The following is a 27,644-nucleotide window of genomic DNA, read 5'->3' as shown; positions in this document are numbered from 1 at the left end:
TTCACCACAGTTTCCTCCTCCTGAAGCCAATAATCAGCTCCTTGGTCTTGCTGACATCGAGTAAACGGTTGTTGTTATGGAATCACTCAACCAGATTTCCAATCTCCCTCCTATATACTGATTCATCAGCACCTTTGATTTGGTCTATAATAGTGGTGTCATTAGCAAACAAATATGGCATTAGAGCTGTGCTTGGCTGCACAGTCATAAGTGTAAAGGGAGTAGAGCAGGGGGCTAGGCACACAGCTGTATGGTGCTCCTGTGTTGATGGAGATCGTGGAGGAGATGCTGTTGCAAATCTGAACTGACTGGTGTCTGCAAGTTAGGAAATCGAAGATTCAATTGCACAAGGAGATAATGAGGCCAAGGTATTGAACCTTATTGGTTAGTTTTGAGAGGATGATAGAATTGAATGTCGAGCTGTAGTCAATAAAGAGCATCCTGATGCATGCATCGTTGCTGTCCACGTGTTCCAAGGTTGAATGAAGAGCCAATGAAATGGTATCTGCTGTGGACCTGTTGTGCTGGTTGGTAAACTGGAACAGATGTAATTCACTTGTCAGGCAAGAGATGATATGATTCATCACCAACCTCTCAAAACACCTTATCGCCGTGGATCTAAGTGCTACTGGATGATAGTCACTGAGGCAGATAACCACATTCTTCTCAGGCACCGGTATACAGCAAGTGAAGCCTGCTTGAAGCAGGTGGACAACAGGCTGGTGAAGTGGGGTAAAGATCTCAGTGAACAGTCCAGACAGTTGTTCAGCACAGGTCTTTAGAACTTAGCTGGGTACCCCATCTGTTTTCTGTGCATTCACCCTGCTGTGGGATAATCTCACATCAGCTTCAGAGACTGAAATCACAGGGTCATCAGTAGGATGTGGGAGCTTGTGATGATTCCTCCAGGTTTTGCTGGTCAAAGCGAGCGCAGAAGGCATTGAGCTCATCTGAGCAAAGCCCTGTTGTCACCTATGTCGCTTGATTTCACTTTGTAAGAGGTAATAGTATTCAAGCCCTGCTACAGCTGTTAAGCATCCTTCAGTGATTCAAATTTAGTCTCATCAACCACTAGTGTCCATTTTCAACCCACAGGAGGGTGTTCCACTTCCAGAAGCAGCATGAATGCAGGGATGGGCTCTATATCTAGGAGGACATAATTACAAGATTGGATTGAAAAGGGTGACTAATCATAGAAATTCTAATGGATTGTCCCACTTACCCTTGGAAAAGGAAATACCTGAAACATTTACAGAAGAAGACACCCTCTTGACGTATTCTCCCAAATGCAAATCGCGAGTCTGCTTATTACAGCAGAGATGATCCAAAGGGAAACTAGAAAAGACGCCACACTGTCTCAGGCCACCCAAAATAGCTGGAATGTGTGGCAGAAACTCCAGTTCCTCTATTTTCACCAGCGCCAGGTTGAACTTGCCCTTGACAGAGGTTGCCTTATGTGGGGATTAAGAGCTGACAGCTAAAGTGTTGGGAGGAACTACATCTAAGTGTGGCCAAAATGAAAGCATTGGCTCGAAGCATTATCTGATAGTCTGGGATAGATCAGCAGATCGAGCAGCTTGCCATGTACTGCTCAGCATGCCAACACGTCCACAGGAATACTGTCTAGAGATGTCCTAACCACTTCCTGCAGTCCCAGAGTCAACTCCTACAACCATCACACAGGGAGACCCCGGAACCACCACTTACACATGCCAAGCACAATGATCCTCCTTGTCAGGAAAGATGTTATCTCACAGTAAGAAATCTTCCACAGTCATTAATTATTTAGGCTTGAATGGGACGACTTAAAATTTACTGTTCTGTGGATGCCTATAGAGTAACAGTACTATATAGTATACTGTGTATTACTCTGTGTGTTTATTTATATAAGTTGAGATGTATTCTATATTGAGTTTGAAGTTATAGCTAAGTAGGGAGCAGTGTTGTGTATTTAATATTTCAGTAATCTTTGAAAAATATTGTAAATATATTGTTTGATTAAGCATTCTTTGTTTAAATTATTAGTTACTGGTTGTATGTCAAAGTATGTGAATAGCTTATGTTATTATGCCACGTGTCATACATGCATGCCTGGCCTAAAGTGAAAACAAAACTGGAGTAACAATTATTTGGTTCTTCTTTACACTAGAGTTCTGGAAATGACATTAAAAAATCCTCAATCTTGACTTAAATGTCTTCACTTGGAATGTAGTGAATCTTTGGAATTTTAAGTCAAGGGGACTAGATGATTAGTTAAGGAAGATGCACAGGTTTTTGAATGTTGAGAGAGACAAGGGTTATGGGGTGAGTGAGGAAAATGGTCCATACTGCATGGCTTCTCCTGCTCCTCATTCTTGCATACATTTGTCTGAAGTTATAAACCTAGAGCTGTAACTTAATGTGATGTCCATTGCCTACATTGATGGAAACGTTAACAGAGAGGCCACCTTCGGAAAAGGAACAGACCAAATTTTTTGAGGCAGTGGGTATTTTCCTCACCACCGTGATTTAGAAATCGAACAAGGCTTCTCTCCACTTGGTTCCTGTAGTTAGAGCAAAGAGCACTACAACACAGTACAGGTCCTTTGGACATGATGTTGTGCCAATCTTTTAACCTACTGTAAGATTAATCGAACTCCCACATAGCCCTCCATTTTTCTTTCATCCATGTGCCTATCTAAGAACCTTTTAAATGTCCCTAATCTGTTTGCCTCTGCCAGTACACCTGGCAATGCGTCCCATGCACCCACCACTCTCTGTGTAAAATATCCTACTTCTCACATCCCCCTGTACTTTCCTCCAGCCACTTTAACATTATACCCCTCATATTAACCATTTCCACCCGGGGAAGGAATCTCTGACTGTCCACTCTATCTATGCCTCTGATCATTTTAACACCTGCAGTTCAGTATCTTTCTCCTCACTTCTCCTTGATCATTTTTGAGATGATATTCAAGACTGACACCACTCCTCTCTGATTTGCTCTGACTTGTATTCTGTGGCCCGATGGCCACAAACTGAGGAAAGCATGAATTGTGAAAAATAGGAGCATTCCATGTCATCCTCAACAAAGATGTCCAAAATCTTAGAACATCGAACAGCACAGCACACGAGCAGGCCTTCCTGCCTACAATTTTATGCTAATCTAATTAAACTAGTCGTCGAGCATTTAACTAAATTAATCCTTTCTGCCCAACCAGTGTCCATATCCTTCAATTCTAAGAGTCAAGAAGTCATGTTGTAGCATTAAAATTCTGCTTAGGTCACATCTGGAGTATTGCGTACAGTTCTGGTTGCCCCATTATAGGAAGGATGTTGAGGCTTTGGAGAGGTTGTAGAATACGTTTACCCGGACACTGCATGGATTAAAGGGCATGTGCGAGAATGAGAGATTGGATAAATTTTGGTTGTTTTCTCTGGAATGGTGGAGGCTGAGAGGAGACCTGATAGAGGTTTATAGGATTATGTGGTGCATAGATAGAGTTTGTTCTTTCATTTGTTATGTGTGTGGGTGATCATGGTCTTTCTATAACCATGACTGTTCCTGGCAATTTTTTCTACCAAAGTGGTTTGCCATTGCCTTCTTCTGGGCAGAGTCTTTACAAGATGGGTGGGACTCCGACCATTATCAATACTCTTCAGAGATTGTCTGCCTGGCGTCAGTGGGCACATAGCCAGGACTTGTGATCTGCACCAGCTGTTCATAGAACCATCCACCACCTATTCCCATGGCTTCAGCATAGGTAGAGTAGATACCTGGTACCTTTGTTCCAGGGTCAAAATCTTCAGTACTGGAGGACATGCGTTTAGGGTGAGAGTGGGGAGGTTCAAATGAGATCTGTGGGGAAATATATTTTACATATATTTTTATATATTTTACATTATATATATTTTACATGCTCAGATTTCATTGCTGGTGATGGTAATGGAGGGAACTATGATAGAGGTGCTTAAGAGACTCGTAGATAGGCACAAGACTGTGCAGAGAATTGTGGGATATGGGCATTGTGTAGGCAGAAGGGATTAGTTAAGTTAAGCATTTAATTACTGTTTAATGAATTTAGTGTATCTTCATGGTGTGCAGATATCTATTGAACTTTGTATTTTTGAAACTGTTTGATGTGACAAAATGGAGTTGTACAAATCCCAGAGTGCTATGCTGATATGTTGCAATATATGTATGTGCTAAAGTAGTGAGAAGAAACTACAAGAAATGTGTGTACTAAAGGAACACGTGACTGCAAGCACCCAATGTACTGAACGCTGTGCAAAAATAAGGAATTAGCAGAGACAAGTCAACTGGAGATGGCAGACAACAACAAATGCATTGGAAGGACTGAGCTCGCTGGAAATAGTAACCTTGTCTTGTCCTTTTGTGTAAAAAGAGCACATTGTAGTCAATGTGTTGGAAGTCCCCCACCATCACTGGTGTGAGTGGAGGTAGACTTTCCCCCTGCAAGTAATACAGAATAAAGACACTTGATTAAGATTCACTCAGTATTGATATTGTGTCTTGTGAGACTTAGTGGGGATTTGAAGGGCCTGTCCCTGTGTGGTAGTGTTCTATGTTATATGTTTTATGTTATTAAGACATCTAGGTAAGGATCTGACCTGAGCCATGTTCCAAACTTTAAACCCTACCTCTTCAATCCTACCTCAATAGCTGAAACATTTCTGTTTGATTATGTCAGTTTACACTGCTGAACTGTGCGTCTTTTCAGTGCTTTGAGCTTGTTGCTATATTTACTATTGTATTTATTATTAATAACACTGGACAATGAAGATTTTGCTTCCTGGATACTTTTGGGGGTATTTTATGGATTTTTGGGCTGCTGATCATGAAAATCACCATGAACTTTCCCTATCATGAACCAATTATTTTGAAATCGCCTGTAGTTGTTATTTCAATTCATTATTTAAGTCAGAATAACTAATGCTAAGATTAAAGAAGACATTCTTGTTGGTCCACAAATCAAACAGGTCATCAATGACAGGCAATTCAAAGCACTTCAAGTGGGACTGGAGGAAATTGCATGGAAGGTATTCAAGGATGTTGTTGAAATTTTTCTTGGCCGCTACAGAGCTCCAAAATATGTGCAGTTGGCTGACAACATGCTTCAAGCATACAAAATCATGAAGTGCAGCATGTCACTAAAGATTCATTTTCTACATTCCCGCTTACACTTCTTGCCTGCAAATCTTGGTGTTGTCAGTGACGAACATGGTGAAAGGCTTCGCCAAATTATTGCGGTCATGGAGAAATGGTATCTGGGCGACTGGAATCCATCAATTCTGGCTGATTATCTTTGGAAAATTGCCTCAGACACTGAGTACAAAACAAAAATCACCAACACAACATTTCTAGCCTAATTGAACTATTGCAATGAGTCAGCACCATTATGCAATTCAACATGCAATATTCAATAAAAGTTAATTTCTTGTTTCTCCAAATTCCTACATGATGCAAGTAGTCTAAACTTATATTTGTTTTCAACTTTAAGTGGTCTATCATAATCAAAAAAAAATCTGTGGAAGCAACGCTTTTGGAAAGGGTTCTTGTCCAGTGTAATGTATGTACTCTGAGCTTCACACGAGAGCAGAATTTCATTGCACCCTGTTGTAGAAATTAAAAATATCGGAATCTGAACTTTCACCACACAGTGTGTATGGACAGTCCATCTGATCTGATGACAGCGATGTAGATGAACAGAGATTTGTACAAGGGACCATACCTTCTCTAAAGAATTAAAACCGATTCCAGCAATTTGCAGAGTCAATTTATAGTTAGAAAGTTAGATTGTTATTTTACATTAAATTGGGTAATATTTTCAGTTCAGAAACAAGATGTACTGGTGTGTAATCCCATGAATACTTCTCTCTGCATTAACTTGCATTCTTTTCTCCGACATGTTTACCCAGCTACTCTATAAACATGTTTTTTTTTCTCTCTCCACAACTCCATGGAGATGTGAGGCCCAGATTCCCACCATTCTCTGGGTGAGGAAGCTTTCTCCTGAGGTTCCTTGTTGGATTTATGATCGGCTAGCACAGATTTATGGCCCAGTGTTTTGGTCCCCTGCACACATGTGGAGGTGTCCAGGAGGAGGAGAGATGAAAGAAGAATGGAAAGGGTGAGACTATCGTTTCTCATGGGCGTTTAATTCTAAACATGGAAGCCTCTGCCATTACCACACCTCGTGCTTTGGAACTCAAAAGAGAAAATTATTTAATTCTCCAGAGCTGCCAAAGTTTCATCTTTATGCTGATACAGACATTTGCCAAAAAAATTGAGCTTAACTCCAAAAATGAATAATATATATGTATACAAAAAGTTTAGAGGAAGATGGGTTAGATGCAAGCAAGTAGGCCCAGTTCATTACATCAGAGGCACATCTCTCCCCTCCATCAGTTGTACCTACATGAGGTGCTACCTCAAGAAGGTAACCTTGAACTTCAAAGATCCCCACCATCCGGGCCACAATTCTCAGACAGGATAGAGAGAAGCCTGAAGTCCCACACCACCAGGTTTAAGGACAACTACATTCAGCATGGTTGAGCTGGGCTAAAGGACTTGTTTCCATGCTGTAGTACTCTCTGACTCGATAGCTCTGCAAATCTATTTGTTTCAATTCTCTCTAGGAGTCATCGATCATCTCCGTTTTCATCATCCTTGTCGACAGTGAGCTCGAGATCATTACCAGATGCTGCATTAAAAAGATTTTTCTCCCGCACCTCTGCATCTCTGGCCCAAAAGCCTAAATCTGTCTCCTTCAAACTGCAGAAAAAAATCTTTCTTTAAATAGCTCCTGTCTGAGCAGGTTAGTGGAGATGTGTAGGCCCAAGCCACCAGAACAGAACTGGCTCCGGGTAACGTTACAGATAGCAGCATTGAAGTAATTCATCTGTGTCATCATGCTGAGTCTAACCTCCGGTGGTCTGTCAATCACTGGGGTCAAGCGTGGCTCAGGGACGTTCAGACAGAGATGCCACTTGTTCTGTCTACCTCCTGCTGTGTAGTAACTTTACCCAGTTGACTGCTGAGGTGAACACTCTAAGGTAGAATAGGAAATTAAATTATTCTGTACGCAGTGTGTCGCTGGGCTGCAGTAAGGAGCTAAGATTCATACCTGCCGTGCTTTCACTCCGGGCTTGTTGTGTTTATTTAATTTATTTAGAAATACAACATGGAATGGGCCTTTCTGGCCCAATGAGTTGCATCACCCAGCAACCCACCCATTTAACCCCAGCCTAATCACAGGTCAATTTACAATGCGCAATTAATGTACTAACTGGTACATCTTTGGACTGTGGGAGGAAACCTGAACACCTGGAGGAAACCCATGTGCTCACGGGAATTAGATACAAACTTCTTACAGACAGCATCGGAAATGAACTTTGAACTCCGATGCCCCAAACTGTAATGGCATCACACTAACTGCTACACTACCATAGTTTCGTGGGTTTGGGGAGGGGGGTGGTTAATGAGTACTTGGGGGATTTAATCTTCACGTTCTTATGCAAATGTTTGGGTTTCCTTTTAAGTTCCTTCCAAACCACTCCTTGTTCTGACTAGTTACATCACAGCTTGGTACGGAAACACCAGTGCCCAAGAATAGAAAAGTCTACAGAAGGTGATGGATACACACAGCCCAGCCCATCACTGGAAAAGCCCTCTGAGCAGAGGGAAGCAGCATCCCTCATCAAGGACACCCATCGCCCAGACTAACCTCTCTGCTCGCTGCTGCCTTCAGGCAGGAGATACAGGAACCTTAGGTGTGATACCACCAGGAACAGTTATTACCTCTCAACCATCAGGCTCCTGAACTGGCATAGATAAATAACTTCACTCACTTCAGTTCTGAACGGATTCCATAACCCATGGACTCAATTTCTTTCAAGAACTCTACAACTTTTGTTCTCTGTATTATTTTTATTTGCACAGTTTGCCTTCATTTGCACATTAGTTGTTTGTCAGTATTTGTCTGCTTTTGTGTATTTTTTCATAAGATTCTATTTTATTTCTTTATTTTCCACTCACCTCAACTCTGAACTGATTCCACAACCTACAGACTCACTCTTCACAACTTCTGTTCTCGATATTATTTGGCTACTTCTTTAAATTTAAAAATGTCTTCTTTTGCACATTGGTTGTTTGCCAGTTTTCGGCTGTAGTTTCTCTTTGATTCCATTGTATTTCACTGTTCTACTGGAATGCTTGCAAGAAAATTAATCTCAATTTATTTTAAACTTTTTTTTTCTTTTTGTCCATTCCCCTGCCTGAGGTCCTTTTGCTTTGTCTTTTGGCCATCATTTGCTATGTCTAGAACAAGACCTCATCACGTGATCTGTATGTAACTGGCAATGCCAGCATTTATTGCTCATCCTCACTCCCCCGGAACTGAGGAGATTAGCTGTCTTGGTATTAGATACTCAACAGGTCAGTCAGCACCTGCAGAGGGAAAACAGCATCAATACTTCTGGCTGAAGGCTCTGAAACCAGATGAATGTTTTACTTACATTCCAGCTTTGTTCTGGCCACTTGGATTTGAATTCCTGGTGAGGACACAAGGAGAACATGCAAACTCCACGTGGATGATGCCTGGTGTCGGGATTGAACTCCAATCCCTGGTGTTCCGTGGTAGCAGCTCTATCAACTATGCCACCCTGCCGCCCATTCATCTCCCAGTGATGTGCAACTATTCCACACTCTGACTGCCCCACCAGGGTGACATGGTAGCAAAGCAACCAGAGCAGGGGTTCCAAACCTGGGGTCCACGGACCCTTTACTTAATGGTATTGGTCCATGACATAAATACGGTGAGCACCCCTGGGCTAGAGTAATGCTTTACAGTGCCAGCAACCTGGGTTCAATTCCCACTGCTGTCTGTAAGGGGTTTGTGCATTCTCTGCATGATCACGTAGGTTTCCTCCCAAATTCCAAAGTTGAATGGTTAGTAAGTTTTGGGTATATGATATTGACAATGGAGGCATGGTGACACTGCCAATGCACATCCTTGCAATGTGCTGCTTGTTGATGCAAATAGTTTATTTCACTGCACGTTTCGATGTACACGTGACAAATAAAGCTAATATTTATCCTTATACCTGCTGGAGCACCCATCAGTAAACAATGTCCCTGCTCGTCCCATCACCAGCTCCTCCAGAGTTCTGTTCTGGGACAACAGGCTCTAATATCCTGTTTGCTCCCTGGGTCGGGAAAGCCTTGCACTTGGAGCAAAGAAGTTGTCTATCCCTCACTTTTAACATTCAATGTGATGTTCTACCAGGCCGGACGCTACCAGGAGCCAACAAAATCGATTGTAAACCAACTTCAATGATATGTAAATCATTGCTCACAGAAATTCACTCAGGGCTATCAGGTAATCCAGCATGTAAACAGGCCTTTCATACTGCTCATGGTACCCACCTAAGATGGGCCTATTTTTCCCGCTTGTGGCCAATGTTCCCTCTAATTTTGCTGCACGGGCCAACCACTGCTCTGAGCAGGAAGTTTTTACACAGCCTGAAAACTGAGCGGTGTTTTAATTCTTTTTGTAATATGCATGCTATGAATATTTTGAATGAAAATTTAAAAATCACATACTTTTGATCCTATTTATCGATTGAAGGGTGAAATGACATACAGTACAACAAAGAAAATCTTTCATGTTTGGTTAACACTTCTCTAGCTACATCTAATTCCAGCTGTGAGGCCAAAAAGACAATGTGCGTGGGAGCATTTCAGTTACTGCACCCACGCAGCTTACAGGGGACAGTGCTATGGCTCGTATCCCCGTAAACCCCTCCCATCCACGTGTATCCAAATATCTTCGGAAGGTTCTGATCGCACACTTTCTCTGGCATCTCGTACCGTCTAAGCACCACTCTCTGCATGAAGAAGTTGCCCTTCAGTTTCTATTTCCCTTCTTACTTTAAATGTATCTCCTCTCATCACAATTAACGTTATGCGCTGTGTCATATAAAGTGGCCGATCTTAGTCTTGACAAGTTTTTCTGTAGAAGTGGTTTGTGATGTGCACCGGCTGCTCAAACGACCATCCATCACCTGCTCCCATGGCTTCACGTGACCCTGATGGGGGGGTAAGCAGGTGCTACACCTTGCCTAGGGGTGACCTGCAGGCTAGCGGAGGGAAGGAGCACCTTACCCCTCCTTTGGTAGAGACGTATCTCCAGCCCACCACCTATAAAGATAAACTTTATTTGTTGCATGTACCTTGAAACATACAGTGAAATGTGTTTATGTCAACAAACACAGTCCAAGGTTTCAAGTGTCACCAAGCTTCTAAGACCAACATAGCATGCCTACAATCCACTAAAACCTGGACACTGATTCACAATCCACTAATGGTAGGGATTGAAGCCAGATTGCTGGTGTTGTAAAACTTTATGATAACCGCTAACCTATTGTGCCACCTCAGTTTTTGGTTCCTTTTCCCTGTGAAAATTTCTCTGCATTCATCTGTCGTGAATTTATATTCCTCTACACTGCAGGGGTGTCAAACTCATTTTAGGTCACGGGCCGGATTGAGCAAAATGCAGCTTCATGCGGGCCGGATCAGTCGGACGCGTGCGAACGCAGCTTTCGTTGCCTCCGTTTTTTCAGCCTGCTCTCATGTGTCTCAGTCTCTGCTATAACTACAAAGTGTTTCACTTTACAAATTCCGTTTCTTATGAAGAAGACTGCCGAGCAAGACTGCCGAATAAACACTAAAAACCCTGAAAACCTGGTACCTGAATAAACTCAGCATTAGCCATATCATACGCCATAGGCACTTTGATTACTGGGGCCAGCTTTAATAGTAATTAGATATTATCTCGCGGGCCAAAGATAATTCCACCGCGGGCTGGATTTGGCCCGCGGGCCTTGAGTTTGACATATATGCTCTACAGGATCACCATGCAGTTTCCTACAACCCAAACTATAAAGTCCTACTCTGCCCAAGCACTTCCTACAGCTCAGGCCTTCAAGTGCTGGCAACATCTTTGTAAATCTTCTCTGCACTCTTTCCAGTTTTATGATGCCTTTCCTAAACAGGGAATCAAAACTGCACACGGTAGTCCAAGTGTGGTCTCACCAACATCTTCTACAAGTGCAACATAACATCCCAAATGCAACATAACATTCCGTAAGACTTGTTCCTACAGAAAACAATCATTGGCAATACTTGCTCACAAATTATATTCTAACCATGTTTGGAGAAGGAAAGGAATGGGATAGAGGGTTAATTGAGGGACAGAGAGGGGTTGAGGAGGTGAAGGGGTAGTTGAAGGCAACAGAGGGTAATTAAGGGAATGGAGGTGTAGTTGAGGTGTTAGAGGGATAGCTGAGTGAATGGAGAGGTAGTTGAGGAGATGGAGGGGTATTTAGGAGAATGGAGAGGTAATTGAGGGGATGGAGATGTAGTTGAAGGCAACAGAGGGTAGTTCAGGGAATGAAGGAATAGTTGAGGGGATCACAAGGTAGTTGAGGTAACAGAGAGGTTGGGGATGAAGGGGTAATTGAGGGGATAGAGGAGTAGTTGAGGGAATGGAGAGTAGTTAAGGAATAGAGGTCTATTGAAGGAATGGAGGGGTAGTTGAAGAGATGGAGAGTAGTTGAGGGATTGGGGGATATTTAAGGGAATAAAGTGGCAGGAACTGAGGGCCAAAGGCCAAGGGTCAAACTGAAGACTGAAAATCTACTCCCTCACTAAACGGGCTAGTGAAAGACTACAGAAGAGAGACCAGCAATAATACACGGTGGTATTTATATATTTATGCACATTTTATTCCAAATCCAGCCTTTAACCTCTAACATTATTTTTGTACAATCCTTTATTGTTTATAATTATTGGAAGTTGCTTTTTTGCTTCATGTCATGCCTTGACCAACGTATCACAGCAAATTCCTAATAGATGTAAGTGTATATGGTGAATAAAGTTGATGCTTGGTCCTGGTTTAGTAGTGGTGGGGAATGGGGTGCAGAGTCAGGAGAGAGTGGAGAAAGGGGGGAAACCCTCAACGACAGCTGATCAAAAAAAAAAGCATTTGTGGCAATTTTCTTGTTTTTTACACGATTTCTCAGATAATTGAAATAGCCTAAAATATGCCTTTCACCTTAAAGTGTTACACGGTACATCTGCTAATAATTATTTTATTCAGTGTGAATACAACAGTGTATTTCACGTTTGGAAATGTGGTGCCCCTGTCATTTCAGTCAGGCCCCGAGATTGTTTCAATAATGGCTCGACTTTCTTTCAGTCCCTTTATTACTCCTGACAGCTGCAAATAAGCATATTTATTCCCGACTTGATTGTTACAAGCACTAAAACATGGTTTTGTATTAAGAAATCCATGAACATTATCTTTTTGTACGGATATTTTTAGCTGTTTGGGAAGAGCAATAAATCATCGCGGTTGATGCAGTCAGCTCCGAAATCCGAGGTCAGTTCCTTTGCCAACAGCAGAAGGCCAAGGCGTGCTGATGCCCCATGCCTTCCCGATACCCCCCCCCCCCCCACCGTTCCTTCCAGTTCTCAGTCAAGACCAGAAGACAGAGGAGCAGAATCAGGCCATTTGGCCCATCCAGTCTGATCTGCTATTCCATCATGGCTAATTTAAGACCATAAGACGATGAGACATAGGAGCAGAATTAGGCCTTTTGGCCCATCGAGTCCACTCCACCATTCCATCATGCCGAATTTATTATCCCTCAACCCCATTCTAACACCTTCTCCCTACAACCTTGCACCTTTATTAATCAAGAAGCTGTCAAACTTCACTTTAAATATACTCAATGACTTGGCCTCACAGCCATCTGTGGTAACGAATTGCACAGATTCTCCAACATCCGGCTAAAGAGATTCCTCCTTATGTCTATTTTAAAGAGATATCCTTCTATTTTGAGGCTATGCCCTCTGGTCCTAGACTCCCCCACTATAGGTAATACCCTCTTCACATCAACTCTATCTTCCCGTAACCTTTGATGTCACGTCATGTAGCAGAGGAGCCCATGTGAGGGAAAGAAAGGAAAACAACCCCATTACGCCTCCTTGCAACTTGCCTCAATTCCCCAATAGCAGCTGATGGAGGGTACTCAAGTTGGAGGAAATTTCCCTCTGCGTTCCTTAACCCCATAATCCCATAACAGCAGCCGCATAATGTTAAATCTGTTCATATTTCTGGATAGGGCTGTCGTTTATTGTCCATCCCTCAGGAGGGGTCAAAGGAGTATTGCCTTGATGACATGAAGGTTGAAAATGACTCGAAGGCTGATAGTGCTGTGGATTGTGTCGAAGGTTCTCTTCATTCCTCTAAGATGATCTTTAAACCCTCTTTGACCAGCTTCAAACTGCTAATTTATAGTTCCACAGGTTCGTATAGAAGGTTGTCGGCGGCTGCAATGGGACATCAATAGGATGCCGAGCTGGGCTGAGAAGTGGCAGGCTGAGTTCAATCGAGCAAGGTGTGAAGTGGTTCACTTTGGAAGGTGGAGAGCAAGGCAGGGTTCTTAGTGGTGTGAAGGAACAGAGCGATCATGGGGTCCGAGTCCACACAAGTTGATAGGGTGGTTAAGAAGACATGCGGGGTGCTGGTCTTCATTAATTAGGGTTTGAGTTCAAGACCTTCAAGGCACACTAAAACTCTGGTTGGACCACAATTAGAGCGTTGTGTTCAGCTCTGGTTGCCTCATTACAGTGATGACCATTCATCAATGGAACTAGGTTAGGAAATTCATTACGCAACTTGTAACTAATCAAAGCTCTCACTCTATTGTCTCTGTGCAAACACCAATATAACTATGTTGACCCCAGGTCATCAACTTAAACCACGAACTCTACTGTTCCCTCTGTACCAATACTCACTCAGACCACTTGTCCAATTTACAACACTGACATAGGGGATCTCCGTTGGCCAAATGACTGAACCTTTCTTCTCCTAGCCCCGTGGAGGTTCTTCCTCACAATGGTGATTTTCTTGAAAGTGTTATTGCTGATAGCACACTCGGTGTCCACTTTTATATTCATTCCTAACCAATTTAAATATTGCATTCCAGTGTCTTTGACTGTAGGTCATGTGTTTGACCTTTAACAGTTTTTTATTGGCTCTGCACCAGGCCAGCATCCATTCAATGCCCTCTTCCCAGTAAATGACAATCAGTAATTCATGGCTCTTTGTTCTCTTCAGCAACGAGCTTGATACTGACTCCAAAGTCAAAAACTTGCATGTTATATCCTAACACAGAACATCTCACAAATAACCTCTTATTCGGAAATTACCTCTAGTCCATCAGACTACCTGAAGTATCATTGTGTCCTCTTTAAAACACTGATCAAGCCAAGCAATTAACACACAAAATGGAGGGCATAAACAGTTCCACAAAATGGCAGCCTCCATCTCTGAGCAGGTGGCAAGAACAAAGACAATTGAGCTGTCTGCTTCCACTTCCTTGACCCTTTTGAGTTTGACATTTTCTTCCATATTTCGTTTCCACCATGGCCAACAACAGGAAGGATGCAGAAGCTTTAGAGAGGGTGCAGAGAAGATTCACCAGCATGCTACCAGGATGAGAGAGCATGTCTTATGAAGACAGATTGAGTAAAGAAGGATTAGAGGTGAGTTGATAGAAGTGTATGAACTGATAAGAGGCATAGATAGAGTGGATCGCAAGAGACATTTTTCCCAAGGTGGAAATGGCTAATAAGATAAGGCCTAATTTTAAGGTGCTTGATGGAAAGCATAGGGGAGGTGTTGGGTGTAGTTTTCTTTTATACACAGAGCGGTAGTGAATGGGAAGCCCTGCTAGGGATGGTGGTAGAGGCAAATATATCAGGGACATTGAAGAGACTCTTAGGCACATGAATGATAGAGAAATGGAGGGGTATGTGGGAGGAAAAGGTTAGACTGACCTTGCAAGAGTTTAAAGGGTCAGCAAAACATTATGGGCCAAAGGTCTCATAATGTGCTATAATATTCTGATGTTTTATGTTCTTCTGGTACGGGTGATTCCATAGCTCTGGTATGCAGGATGTTCTAAAGATGATATATTTCCCAAGTGTTCAACACAGAAGAAAATCTGGGTCCCCTGTACCACCAGTTACATTTGCCCTTGGAGACAGAAGATGTGGATTTGGGAGGTGCCATCACAGTGGACTGAGTGAGGACCTACAGTGTGTCTGGAGGCAATGGAATTGTAAGTAATGACCAGTTCACACAGATACTAGGGCAGTTGATACTGGGCAGAAGTTCCTTGTTCTTTCACTATACAAGGGCCATACACAGGATGAATACTCCGAGTCTTTTGAGGGCTATAGATATGGTGAACATCCTGATGAAGGGTCTCAGTCCAAATGTTGACTGTTTATTCCTCATCATAGATGCTGCCTGACCTGTTGAGTTCCTCCAGCATTTCTTGTGCGTTGCTGAGGGGTAGTGAGTTGTGGGCACGGTACTCTATGTTGGCACTAGAGGCATGGTAGTGATCTTCCGTCTGATCTCTGGGGAGCTTACTTCAACTCAAATCCATGCTTTCCTCATTACTCCAATCCAAAGGCTGGAAAAGGAAAAAATCTTGGAGAAGGAAACGGCAAGGAAATGAATAAAGGGAGCTAATAGGGCAGGTCTTTGAAAGGGCATTGCTTTCTCCAGCGTATCCTCGGAATGTGTTGGAAACAACACATTTCGGTGCACTTGCCTACTTAATGCCCACTGCGCTGCTGGCGCTTTGGACAGCAATGAAGGTCCTTCATCTCTGGTGGTGTTCAGGGCTTCCTTCATCGTCTCAGTTTTCACTACTGTCAGTCATGTAAGTCCCAACTGGAGACCCAGGAGGACCAGACGTAGAAGGATTCTTCATTGCCGTTTCTGTAATAGTTTTCTTTGGCCAGTCAGGGTTGTCAGCCCTGAGCTGAACCCCCAAACCTGGAGGACCGGTGAACCACTCTTCGTCTGGCCTCTCCCCTCTGACCTGTTTGCAATGAGTAACTCTACCAAGAGCCAAAGTGTAAATCCCTGACTCCAGCCAACGTAGCTCTCCTGGTCATTGGGACGCACAAACCTCCAAACCATGACGAGGCTGTGGTCCTCCTGGAGGATTTTGGTGTATATGTAAAAAATAAAGCTAATCTTTGTCTTAAAGAAGTCAGAGAGATTTCCTCATTTTCAACAAGTGTTTATCATTACCTAACTCCAGTATTTTATCACTTCCTGTCAGTCACCTTATGCACAAGCACTCCTGTGCCTCGAGTCACTTTATAGACATAAAATCAATTTTATTTATATGTGTATTGAGATAACAGGCCTTTCGGAGCCACACTGCCCAGCAATCCCCTGATTTAATTCTAGCTTAATCGTGGGACAATGACCCGTTAACCTATCAATCGGTACATCTTCGGGCAGTAGGAGGAAACCAGAGCGCCAGGAGGAAAACCTCACTGTCATGGGGAGAATGTACAGACTTCTCATTGGCAGAGGCAAGAATTGAACCAGGGCCTCCTGTACTCTTAAGCATTATGCTACTGTGCCACCCTAGTGTATAGAGACCATTGTATGTGCTTATTTGTAGTGTCTTTTTAAAATTTTATACTCTTTATCTCATTATGTCTTTTTGTGCTGCATCGGATCTGGAGTAATAATTATTTTATTCTCCTTTACACTTCTGTACTGGAAATGACAGTAAACAATCTTGAATCTTCTTCAAACTTGAATTGGAATATTGTTTGACTATGTGTGAAAATCCCTGCCCTTTATACTGTAGAAATCCCAGACAGTCATGCCAGGATTTTGCCTCCTGTTCTCTGCACTGTTTGTCTAGTAACTGAATTCCTGCTTCCTCATATCCTGTGGGTGGAACTCAGTTATCCCTAGCAGTGGCCCACAAATATCTTGTGTCCATGGAAAGAAGCAATTATTGAACAAGCTCTGAGGTCACACAAGTGCTCCTGCAGCTGAGGCTGTTCGGGCAGCGATTACCCGGCCAGCGTCTATAACTTAGTCAACAATGCTGCAAACATACAGGCTGTGCTCAAGTTACTGATGCTGGGAGTTTGCTCGGCGCAAACTGGCCAACGTGTTTCCCATCTTATAGCGGTGTCTGTGCTGAGTGAGTTCCTATGGCTCAAGGCCATATGATGGAAGAGCAGACTTTTTTAAAGATACAATGTTGAACAGGCCCTTCTGACCCACAACACACCACAGCCCACCTGCTTAAACATAGGGCAATTTACAATGACCAATTAACCTACTAAATGGTGTGACTTTGGACTGTGGGGGGTAACTGGAGCACCATGAGGAAACCCACACGCTCACGGGGAGAATGTACAGACTCCTTACAGACAGCATCAGAACTGAACTCCAAACTCTGGGATGCCCTGAGTTGTGATAATGTCACGCTAATCGTTGTGCTATGTTGTGCCCATCTTGTTTCCTACATTACCACATTATCTATGCTGAACAAGTTCCTTTGGCTCAAGGCATTTAGACCATACAACCAGAAGATGAAAGAGCAGAGTTAGGCCATTCAGCCCATCAACTCTTCCCTGTCAGTCAATCATGGTATTTTTTCTTTCAACACCATTATCCTGTCTTCTCCCCATAACCCCCTATTAATCAATAACCTGTAAATTTTGTCATAAACCTTTACCAATCAATAACCTAGAAGTTTCTGCCTTAAAAGCTCTCAATGACTTGACCTTTATGGTCTTCTGTTGCAATGGATTTCATAGATTCTCCACCCTCTGGCTAAAGAAATTCCTCTTCATCTCAGTTGCAAGAGATGTCCCTTTATGCTGAGAGTGAGCCTTCTGATCATAGGGTCTCCTACAGATGAGAACATTGCTCTCATGTCCTTTCTATACAGGCCTTTCAGTATCTCGTAGGTATCCGGGCCTTTCAGTATTCAGTGAGTGAGTTCCTCCAGGACACTTTCAAAAGGAAGATGGAAGTTTCTTCCTTTGCATGGCCAGTGTATGATCAAATGATCTCTTGCTAGCTGAAATTTGGGTCTAACTAGATACAAGTCAACATATTGCTTGCTCAACAACACACACAAAATGCTGGTGGAACACAGCAGGCCAGGCAGCATCTATAGGAGAAGTACTGTCGACGTTTCGGGCCAAGACGTCAACAGTGCTTCTCCTATAGATGCTGCCTGGCCTGCTGTGTTCCACCAGCATTTTGTGTGTGTTGTTGTTTGAATTTCTAGCATCTGCAGATTTCCTCATATTTCTTGCTCACCAATGTTTAAGCCTCCATATCCCCAGAATCTACCAGTAATGCTTAGGTACGAAAAGGAAATTCCTTCACCAATTTGGGACTGAGGTCCAGAAAACAGACTTGTGTTCATGCAAGGACAGGAAGGGGTGAGAGTCATGAGACAGGAGGTGCTGGATTCTGGAGAAACTCAGGGGAGGGGAGTGGGAAGCAATTATTGATGTTTCTCATTGAAGCCACATATCAGGGACATTGAATTAACCCTAGCTTGCGTGGCCTAAGAGCCAGGCAAGGCATCAGGATTTCCTGATATTCATTGGAATTTTGACAATCTCAGTGTCGAATACTAGACTGGCTTCTGGTAATGGGCTTCTTGTAGCCAGAATCTGAATCTGGTTTATTATCGCTGACATGTCGTGAAATTCATTGATTTGCAGCAGCTGTACTGTGCAAGACACGAAAATTACTATGAATCATAGTAAGTAAGCAAGTAAATTAATAAATAAATACTGTAGATAGACAGATAGATAAATAAATTGTGCAAAAGAGGAATAACAAGGTAGTATTCATGGGTCGTGGACCATTCAGAAATTTGACTACAGAGAGGAAAATCTGCTCCTGAAATGCTGAGAATGTGTCTTCAGGCTCCTGTACCTCCTTTGCCATGGAAGCAATGAGCAAAGGACATGTCATAGATGAGGAGCATCTTGTGACGAGGATGGTAAGCACCCAAGTGCTGGTGTATCCAAGACTAGAACGAGACACAATTTCGAGACTGAGACGAGGACAGATTTCTGACTAGATGCTAGATAAGAACCTGACGAGACTAGATGAGAATCCAAATGAGAATGAAATTCTAAGCATAATCACAGACTGAACTGAAGTTGAGTTGACAATTGAGCGCCAAGTCTGAGTTCAGATGTTCTTTAAATATCCAAATCTTGGTGCCAAAACATGGCTACCAATTAGCGGAGTGAGCCCGAATCTTTAAAGGGACCATACCAGTTATTCATACTCCGCACAATCAGAACGACTAAACCCTAGAAGCTGGCGTGGTCAGAGTCCGAATCAGGTTTAATATCACCAGCATACGTTGTGAAATATGTTAAATTTGCAGAATTCAATATCTAATAAAGGAGAAAGGAACTGTGTATTCCAGTATATATATATATATATATATATATATATATATATAAATAAATACAGTTAAATTAAATTAGTGCAAAAATAGAAATTAAAAAAGTAGTGATGTAGTGTTCATGGGTTCAATGTCCATTTCGGAACCGGATGGCAGAGGGGAAGAAGCTGTTCCTGAATCCCTGAGTGTGTGTCTTCAGGTTTCTGTACCTCCTTCCTGACAGTAACAATGAGAACAAGGCATGACCTGGGTGATGAGGGTCCTGAATGATGGATGCTGCCTTTTTGAGGCAGCGCTTCTTGAAGACATTGGGTGTGTACCATAACACAGAGGATTCACGGCTAGGGAAATCTCATGGGGAAGGGGTAAAAGCTGTTCTTAAACCATTGAGTGTGGATCTTCAAACATCAAAACAACAACTGCAAAACAAGTACTTTCTCCCACCACCCCACATACACAAACAGGCCTCAAAAGGTCCAACTTCAACCCAAATGTTATTGTGACAACTCCAGTCCTCTTTAAGGCATTCTAGTCCTATTCTAGTCTAGATCTGGAAAGTTAGGAAATTCAGTTATGTAACAGCATTGCTGAGGGTTTATAAAGCATTGGTCAGACTGCACTTGGAGTATTGTGAACCGTTTTGGGCCCCTTATCTAAGAAAAGATGCATTGGCATTGGAGACGGTCCAGAGGAGGTTCACGAGAATGATCGTGGGAATGAGGGTTAACGTATGAGGGATGCTTGATGGCTCAGGGCCAGTACTCGCTGGAGTTTAGCAGAATGAGAGAGGAATCTCATTGAAAGTTATTGAATATTGAAAGGCCCTGATAAAGTGGGTGTGGTGAGGATGTCTCCTGTAGTGGGGGTGTCTAAGACCTGAGGGTACAGCCTCAGAATAGAGGGACATCCATTTAGAATGGAGATGATGAGGAATTTCCTTAGCCAGAGGGTAGAGAATCTGTGGAATTCTTTGCCACAGGCAGCTGTGGAGGCCATCGCTGGGTATATTTAAAGTGGAGGTTGATAGGTTCCTGATTAGTAAGGGTGTCAAAGGTTACGGGGAGAAGGTAAGAGAATGGGATTGAAGGGGGTAATAAATCAGACATGATGGGATAGTACAATAGACTCAATGGGCCGAATTGCCTAATTCTGCGCCCATGTCTTATGGTCTTATTACTGATGTCAAGATGTGTCAGGTTTATAGCTGGAGATGCATACAGTTGTAGATGTAAGTTGAAGAAAACTTAGATTTTAATTACTCTTGTTCCATCTCCAGACATTGGAATTCTGAAACAGAACAGAGTGTTCAAAGTATTGGCAGGTCAGCTCAGGTATTGACATGTTGATGATACATTGAACAATACATAAATGCTGGAGGAACTCAGCAGAACGTCTGCATCCATAGAGAGGAATCAAAAATGGCTTTTCAGAACAAGATCCTTCACCAGGACTGGAAAGGGAAGGGACCGAAGCTGGAGTGAGTTGGGCCAGAGTGAGGAATACAAGCTGGAACGTGATAGGTGGCTCTAGGTGAGGGGCAAGGTAGTTGGCTGGGGTAGGGGGATGAAATAAGAGGCAGGCAGGGGGTAGGTGGAAGAGATAAAGGGCTGAAGTAGAAGGAACCCGTTAGGAAGGGCAGTGGACCATTGAAGAAAGGGATGGAGGAGGGGTCCTGTGGGAGGTACTATGCTTCCTTATTCTCCTTCTGGCTTCTGCCTCCTTCCTTTCTAGTCCTGATGAAAGGTCACAGCCCAAAACAGTGACTGTTTATTCCCCTCCGTTGATGCTGCCTGACCTGCTGAGTTCCTCCAGCGTTTTGTGTGTGTTGCTCTAGATTTCCAGCATCTGCAGAATTTCTTGTGTGGTATTACACTGACTGGTCTAATCTCAAATAATAATGAGGCAGCCTACAGAGAAGAAGTCATCACCCTGACACAGCGGTGTCACGAAAACAACCTCTCCCTCAATGTCGCAAAAACAAAGGAGTTGGTTGTGGATTACAGGAGGAATGGAGACAGGCTAACCCTATTGACATCAATGGATCTGGGGTTGAGAGGGTGAACAGTTTTAAGATCCTCAGCATAAACATCACTGAGGATCTCGCGTGGTCTGTACATACCGGCTGTGTGGTGAAAAAGGCACAACAGCACCTCTTTCACCTCAAACGGTTGAAGAAGTTTGGTATGGGCCCCCAAATCCTAAGAACTTTCTGCAGGGGCACAATTGAGAGCATCCTGACTGGCTACATCACTGCCTGGTATGGGAACTGTACCTCCCTCAATCACAGGACTCTGCAGAGAGTGGTGCGGACAGCCCAGCGCATCTGTAGATGTGAACTTCCCACTATTCAGGACATTTACAAAGACAGGTGTGTATAAAAGACCCAACCACCAACTGTTCCAGCTGCTACCATCCGGGAAACAGTACCGCAGCATAAAAGCCAGGACCAACAGGCTCCGGGACAGCTTCCTCCACTCAGCCATCAGACTGATTAATTCACGCTGACACAACTGTATTTCTATGTTATATTGACTGTCCTCTTGTACATGCTATGTATTATAAATGACTGTAAATTGCACATTGCACATTTAGACAGAGACATAACGTAAAGAAAAAGCATTTGAGGATGTATATTGTGAACATTTCTCTGACATTAAATGTACCTTTGAAACTTTGAAGATTCTTACTCCCTATATATATGAAAGATGTAAGTAATAAAGTAAATTCAATTCAGTGAGATGCTGAATCTGTTTTTCTTTCTAAAAGAATAATCCAAACCTTTTTTGGAAGATTAAGGGGTTAATTCTTTGTTGACATTAATTCCAAGTTTCTACGCTGCTTTCTGTATCTGTTAGAACTCACTATAAAATGATTGCTACTCACACCCTGTTTTACACTGGTAGAACATGAGGACTTTCTTTGCTTTTTATTGAGACTCCAGAAGTAAGGCTGCCAATGTCAGTCAGTCCTACCTAGTGTTATTCACTGAAGTCCTTCCAAAGAACTGCAATACTTCTTTCCAAGAGCAGTCTGAGCAACAATATTATCCAGGAAGACCTTCCAACTTGGCAAAGTTTCTCAAGAGCAGAACGTGCCATGAGTTTTTGGTGATGTTTAGTGCTTCTGGCTACTTTATTGATTGTGCTTTTAACAAACTGTTGATCTGTTGCTAAGGAATACAGGGTTTCAGCTTCACCCTCCCAAAGCTTTTTGAAAACAGGCATTAAATGTTCACACTGCCCTGGAGCAAGTACCTCACACACCTTCCTTACACACCGACAAACAAGCCGTAACTTCCACCATCTCCAGCAGGATTCCACCACCAAGTACATCCTTCCCTCCCCTCATTTTCCTCAGGGATCACTACCACACTATTGCTTGTCCATTAGTCCCTCCCCACTGACCTTCTTCTTTGTACATATCCTTGCAAGCAGAACAAGTGCATGCCTGTCCCTCTGCTGCCTCCCTCACTACCATTCAGGACTCCAAGTGGTCCTTCCAGGTGAGGCGACACTTCACCTGTGAGTCTGTACCTTGTGCTCCCAGTGTGGCCTCCTGTATATCACTGAGACCCAACGTGGACTGAGAGACCGCTTCGCCGAGCTCTTATGCTGCATTCCACCAAAAAATGCGGGATCTCCCAGTGGCCACCCATTTCAATTCTACTTCCCATTCCCATTCCAACAGGTCCTTCCATTACCTTCTCTGCTGCCACAATGAGGCCACACTCTGGACGGAGGAGCAACATTTTATACTCTGGCTGGGTAGCCTCCAACCTGATGTCACGAACGTCAATTTCTCAAACCTCTGGTATCTGCACCCCCTCCACCATTCCCCATTCTCATTTCCCACTCTCACCTTATCTCCTCACCTCCCTCTGGTGCTCCTTCCTTCTATGGCCTTCTGTCCTCTCCTATCAGATCCGCCCTTCTCTAGCCCTTTTTTTTCTTTCATCAGTCAATTTCCCAGCTCTTTATTTCACCCCTCCCCCCTCCCAGTTTCACCTATCACTCACTACCTAGACTTTCTTCATCCAGTCCCCCCACCTTCTTACCTGGCTTCTCATCTCCTTTTTCCAGTCTTGACGAAGGGTCTTGGCCTGAAACGTCAATTGTTCACTCTTCTCCATAGATGCTGCCTGGCCTGATGAGATCCTCCAGCATTTTGTGTGTATTCTTTACACACAGCATTAGCTTCTGAAAGTCAGTATTTCCTGCAAGTCCCTGAATACTAGAGACAGAAAGGGCATTTTTAAAGGTAAATAATGATTGATGCAATGGATTGTGATGACTGCTCAGAAAATCATTGGAGTCTCCCTCTCTCACCCCCCCCCACCCCCAGTCCAGGACATACACCAGAAACACTGTGTTCTCAGAGTCCTCAGCATTGTCAAGGACCCCTCCCATCCATTCCACAGTTTGCAGGTCACCCTTGGGCACGGTGTAGCACTTGTTATCCCCGAACAGGGTCGCGTGAAGCCATGGGAGCAGGTGGTGCAGATCACAAGTCCTCGATATGTGACCATTGTTGCCAGGCAGACAATCTCTGAAGAGTATTGATACTGGCTGGGGTCACCCGTCTTGTAAAGACACTGCCCAGAAGAAGGCAAAGACAGAGGAAACCTATGCGATCATGTAGAAAAAAGTCCAAACCTCTTACAGGTTGTGACAGGAGTTTAACCCCAAGTTTACAGCAGTAGCTGTAAAGTATTTTGCTAACCTCTATGCCACCCTTTTCACACTCTGCCTTCACAACTGCAATGAGTCGAGGTCAGCTACCAGTTTAGCAAAAACACAAGAGATTCTGTAGATGCACAAACACACACAGAATGCTGATGGGTCTCAGACTGAAATATTGACTTTATTTTTCTCTATAGATGCTGCCTGACCAGTTGAGTTTCTCCAGAAATCTGTGTATGTTAACCAATTTACCAACACAAGGCAACAAAAGAGACTGACTGAGGGCTTAGTATTGACCAAAGTCACTGGGTGAACCTGCCACACATCAGTCAGGCCATTGAATATGGAAATGAGGAGGATATGAATATGGAATATGGAAGTGAGGTGGTCACGTTGCGATTGTACAAGACATTAGCGAGGCCACATTTTGAGTATTGAGTTTAGTTTCAGTCAACTTGTTATAGGAAGGATGTAATTAAACTAGAAAGAGAGCAAGAAAAGATTTACCAGGCTGCTGCCAGGACACTTTGAACTCGGTTATAGGGAGAGATTAGACAGACTGGGTCCTTACTCTTTAGAATATAGAGAATTGAGGGGCTATCTCACAGAGCAGGAGTTTCCAACCTGGGGTCCATGGACCCCTTGCTTAACGGCATTGGTTCATGGCATAAAAGAAGTTGGCAACCCCTGTCATAGAGGTACAGTATATCAAATAATAAGGGGCATAGATTGGGGGACCTTATAGATTTTGTGCTGTACTTTTTGATTCCCCCACTGGAAAAACTGGAGGTCATAATTTTAAGGTTAGAGGTGCAAGGTTTAGAATTTGGGGGGGGTGGGGAGCAATTATTTTACACAGCAGATGGTAGATATGTGGAACCAGCTGCCAGGGGAAGTGGTTGAGGTGGTACAGGAGATATATTTGAGGAGTGTGTGGACAGGTGCATGGTTGACAAGAGGGATATGGGCCAGGTGCTGGGAAACGGGATCAGCTCGAAAGGGATCCTGGTTGGCATGGAGACATATGGGTTGAAGGGCTATTTTTTTGTCATGCTGTACAACTCGATGACCGTATGACTCTTAGATAAACTGCTGGAGTAACTCAGCATCTGTAGAGGTAGGAATGGATGGTCGATACTTCAGGTCGTAATTCAGTCCACATGACCGAGATGGATCGGAGATCATGTTTCCATGCAGAGGAGATTTACTAGGATGCTGCCTGGACTAGAGGACTTGTCTTATGAGGATAGGTTGAGCAAGCCAGAGCTTTTCTCTTTGGAGTGAAGGCTGGTGTGAGATGTACTGTATGATAAGAGGCACAGATCGCGTGGAGAGCCAGAAACTTTTTCTCTCCAGTGTAGAAATTACCCATATGAGGGGCCATATCTTTAAGGGAATTGGAGGAAAGTACAGGGGTAATGTTGATGTTCAATGTAAGTGTTTTTACACAGAGAGTAGTGGGTGCATGGAATGCCTTGACAGGGGTATTGGTTGAGGTGGATATATTAGGGACATTTAAGAGACTCTTAGGTAGGTACATGGAGGAAAGGAAGATAGAGATTGTGTAGGAGGAAAGGGTTGGGTTGATCTTAGAGTAGGTTAAAATGTCATGGGCTGAAGAACCCGAGCTGTCCTATGTTCAATGTTCTGTGTTCTGTATCCTATGTTCTGTCCTCAGACTATGACTTGGGAATTAGGAGATTCTGGCAAATAGGCAGATGGCAGCTTCCAAGTGGGATTTATTTTCCTTGCAGACACAGAAAAACAATGATCTCTATGTATTAGTATACATTTGATATCCTTCTGCTTCCTTGCAAAACAAGAGTCAGTGCTTTGCAATTCGTTAGAACCTGGGCAGACATTGCAGTTAACATCCTCTGCACCACACCCACTGGCCAATAAAACAGCCTCAAACACAGAATACTATAAACGGTAAACAGTGTTAAGTTGGTAAATGTTATAAACAGTAACGACTTCTGGAGTGTGTTACGAGGCGGGAACATGTGGAGAAACTAAACTGGTGCTTGCTATCAACCCAATGCCTTGATACGTTCCAGCTCATTAGTCCTTCTTGTCAGCTGCCAAGGCCAGAAACTCGGGCATTCCTTGCTGAACCTCTCTGCCTCGGTCCTCAGATACTCCTGAAAAAACACCTCTTTGAGCAAATCTTGGGGCCTGTGGTCTAATGTTGGGCTTTCAGATTCCAGCACTCTTCTGCCTCCTGCTCCCACCTGGCTCCATCAAACAGTGCTGGAGGAACTCAGCAGGTCAGGCAGCATCTATGGAAATGATGCTACCTGATCTGCTGAGTTCCTCCAGCATTTTGTGTGTGCTGCCTTGGATTTCCAGCACCTGTGGATTTTCTCCACCTGCTTCTGTCTCCAAGTTGGTGGGTGCCTGGGGGTGGTGGTAGAGCTTAAGAGCATTTAAGAGCCATTTAGATAGGCACATGAATGTGAGGAAAGTGGAAGGATATGGCCATTGCATTGGCAGAAGAGGTTAGCTTAGTTGGCCATTTGATTACTAATTTATTTGGTTTGGCACAACATCTTGGGTCAAAGGGCCTTTTCCTGTGCTCTGCTATTCTAGGCTCTATTTTCCACCCATCCTGCTATAGGTGGATTGAGCAACACACACAAAATGCTGGTAGAACACAGCAGGCCAGGCAGCATCTATAGGGAGAAGCACTGTCGACGTTTCGGGCCGAGACCCTTTGTCAGGACTAACCGAAAGGAAAGATAATAAGGGATTTGACAGTAGGAGGGGGAGGGGAAAATGCGAAATGATAGGAGAAGACCGGAGGGGGTGGGGTGGAGCTGAGAGCCAGAAAGGTGATTGGCAAAAGGAATACAGAGCTGGAGAAGGGAAAGGATCATGGGAAGGGAGGCCTAGGGAGAAAGAAAGGGGGAGGGGAGCACCAGAGGGAGATGGAGAACAGGCAGAGTGATGGGCAGAAAGAGAGAAAAAAAGGGAGGGGGGAAAATGACCTGCCTGTCATCCAAGCTCCCACCCCCTCCAGTCATGGAGTCATAGCGTCTCACGGTACAGAAAGAACCGTATTGGTCAATGCTGAATGGAATTCACATTTATCCTAGTCCTATTTGCCCTCATTTGGCTCAGAGACCTCTAAACTTTTCCTAGCCATCCATCTAAGTATTTCTTAAAAGTTCATATTGCACCAGCCTCAATCACTTCCTCAGGCAGATCATTCCACATAGCCACTGTTCTTTGGAGTCATTGAGTTGAAGAACAAAAACAGGCCCTTCAGCCCATCTATTCTATGCCAAACCATTAATCTGCCTACTCCCATCAGCCTGCACTGGGACCATGGCCCTCCATACCCCTTCCACGCTCTATCCAAATTTCTCTTAAATGTTGAAATTGAACTCGCATCCACCACTTGTGCTAGCAGCTCGTTCCACACTCTAATCACCCTCTGAGTGAAGAAGTTCCCTTAAACATTTCACCTTTCAGTTGTAGTCCCTCCCAACCTCAGTGCAAAAAGCCTGCTCACATTTACACTATCTATACCCTTATAATCTTTGTATAGCTCTATCAAATCTCCCCTTAATCTTCTACATCATAAAGACCTAAACTATTCAATCTCCCCCTATAACT

The sequence above is a fragment of the Hemitrygon akajei genome, chromosome 11 (genome assembly GCF_048418815.1).
Source record: "Hemitrygon akajei chromosome 11, sHemAka1.3, whole genome shotgun sequence".
Classification (NCBI taxonomy): domain Eukaryota; kingdom Metazoa; phylum Chordata; class Chondrichthyes; order Myliobatiformes; family Dasyatidae; genus Hemitrygon; species Hemitrygon akajei.
Note: the sequence above shows the minus strand (reverse complement) of the source record.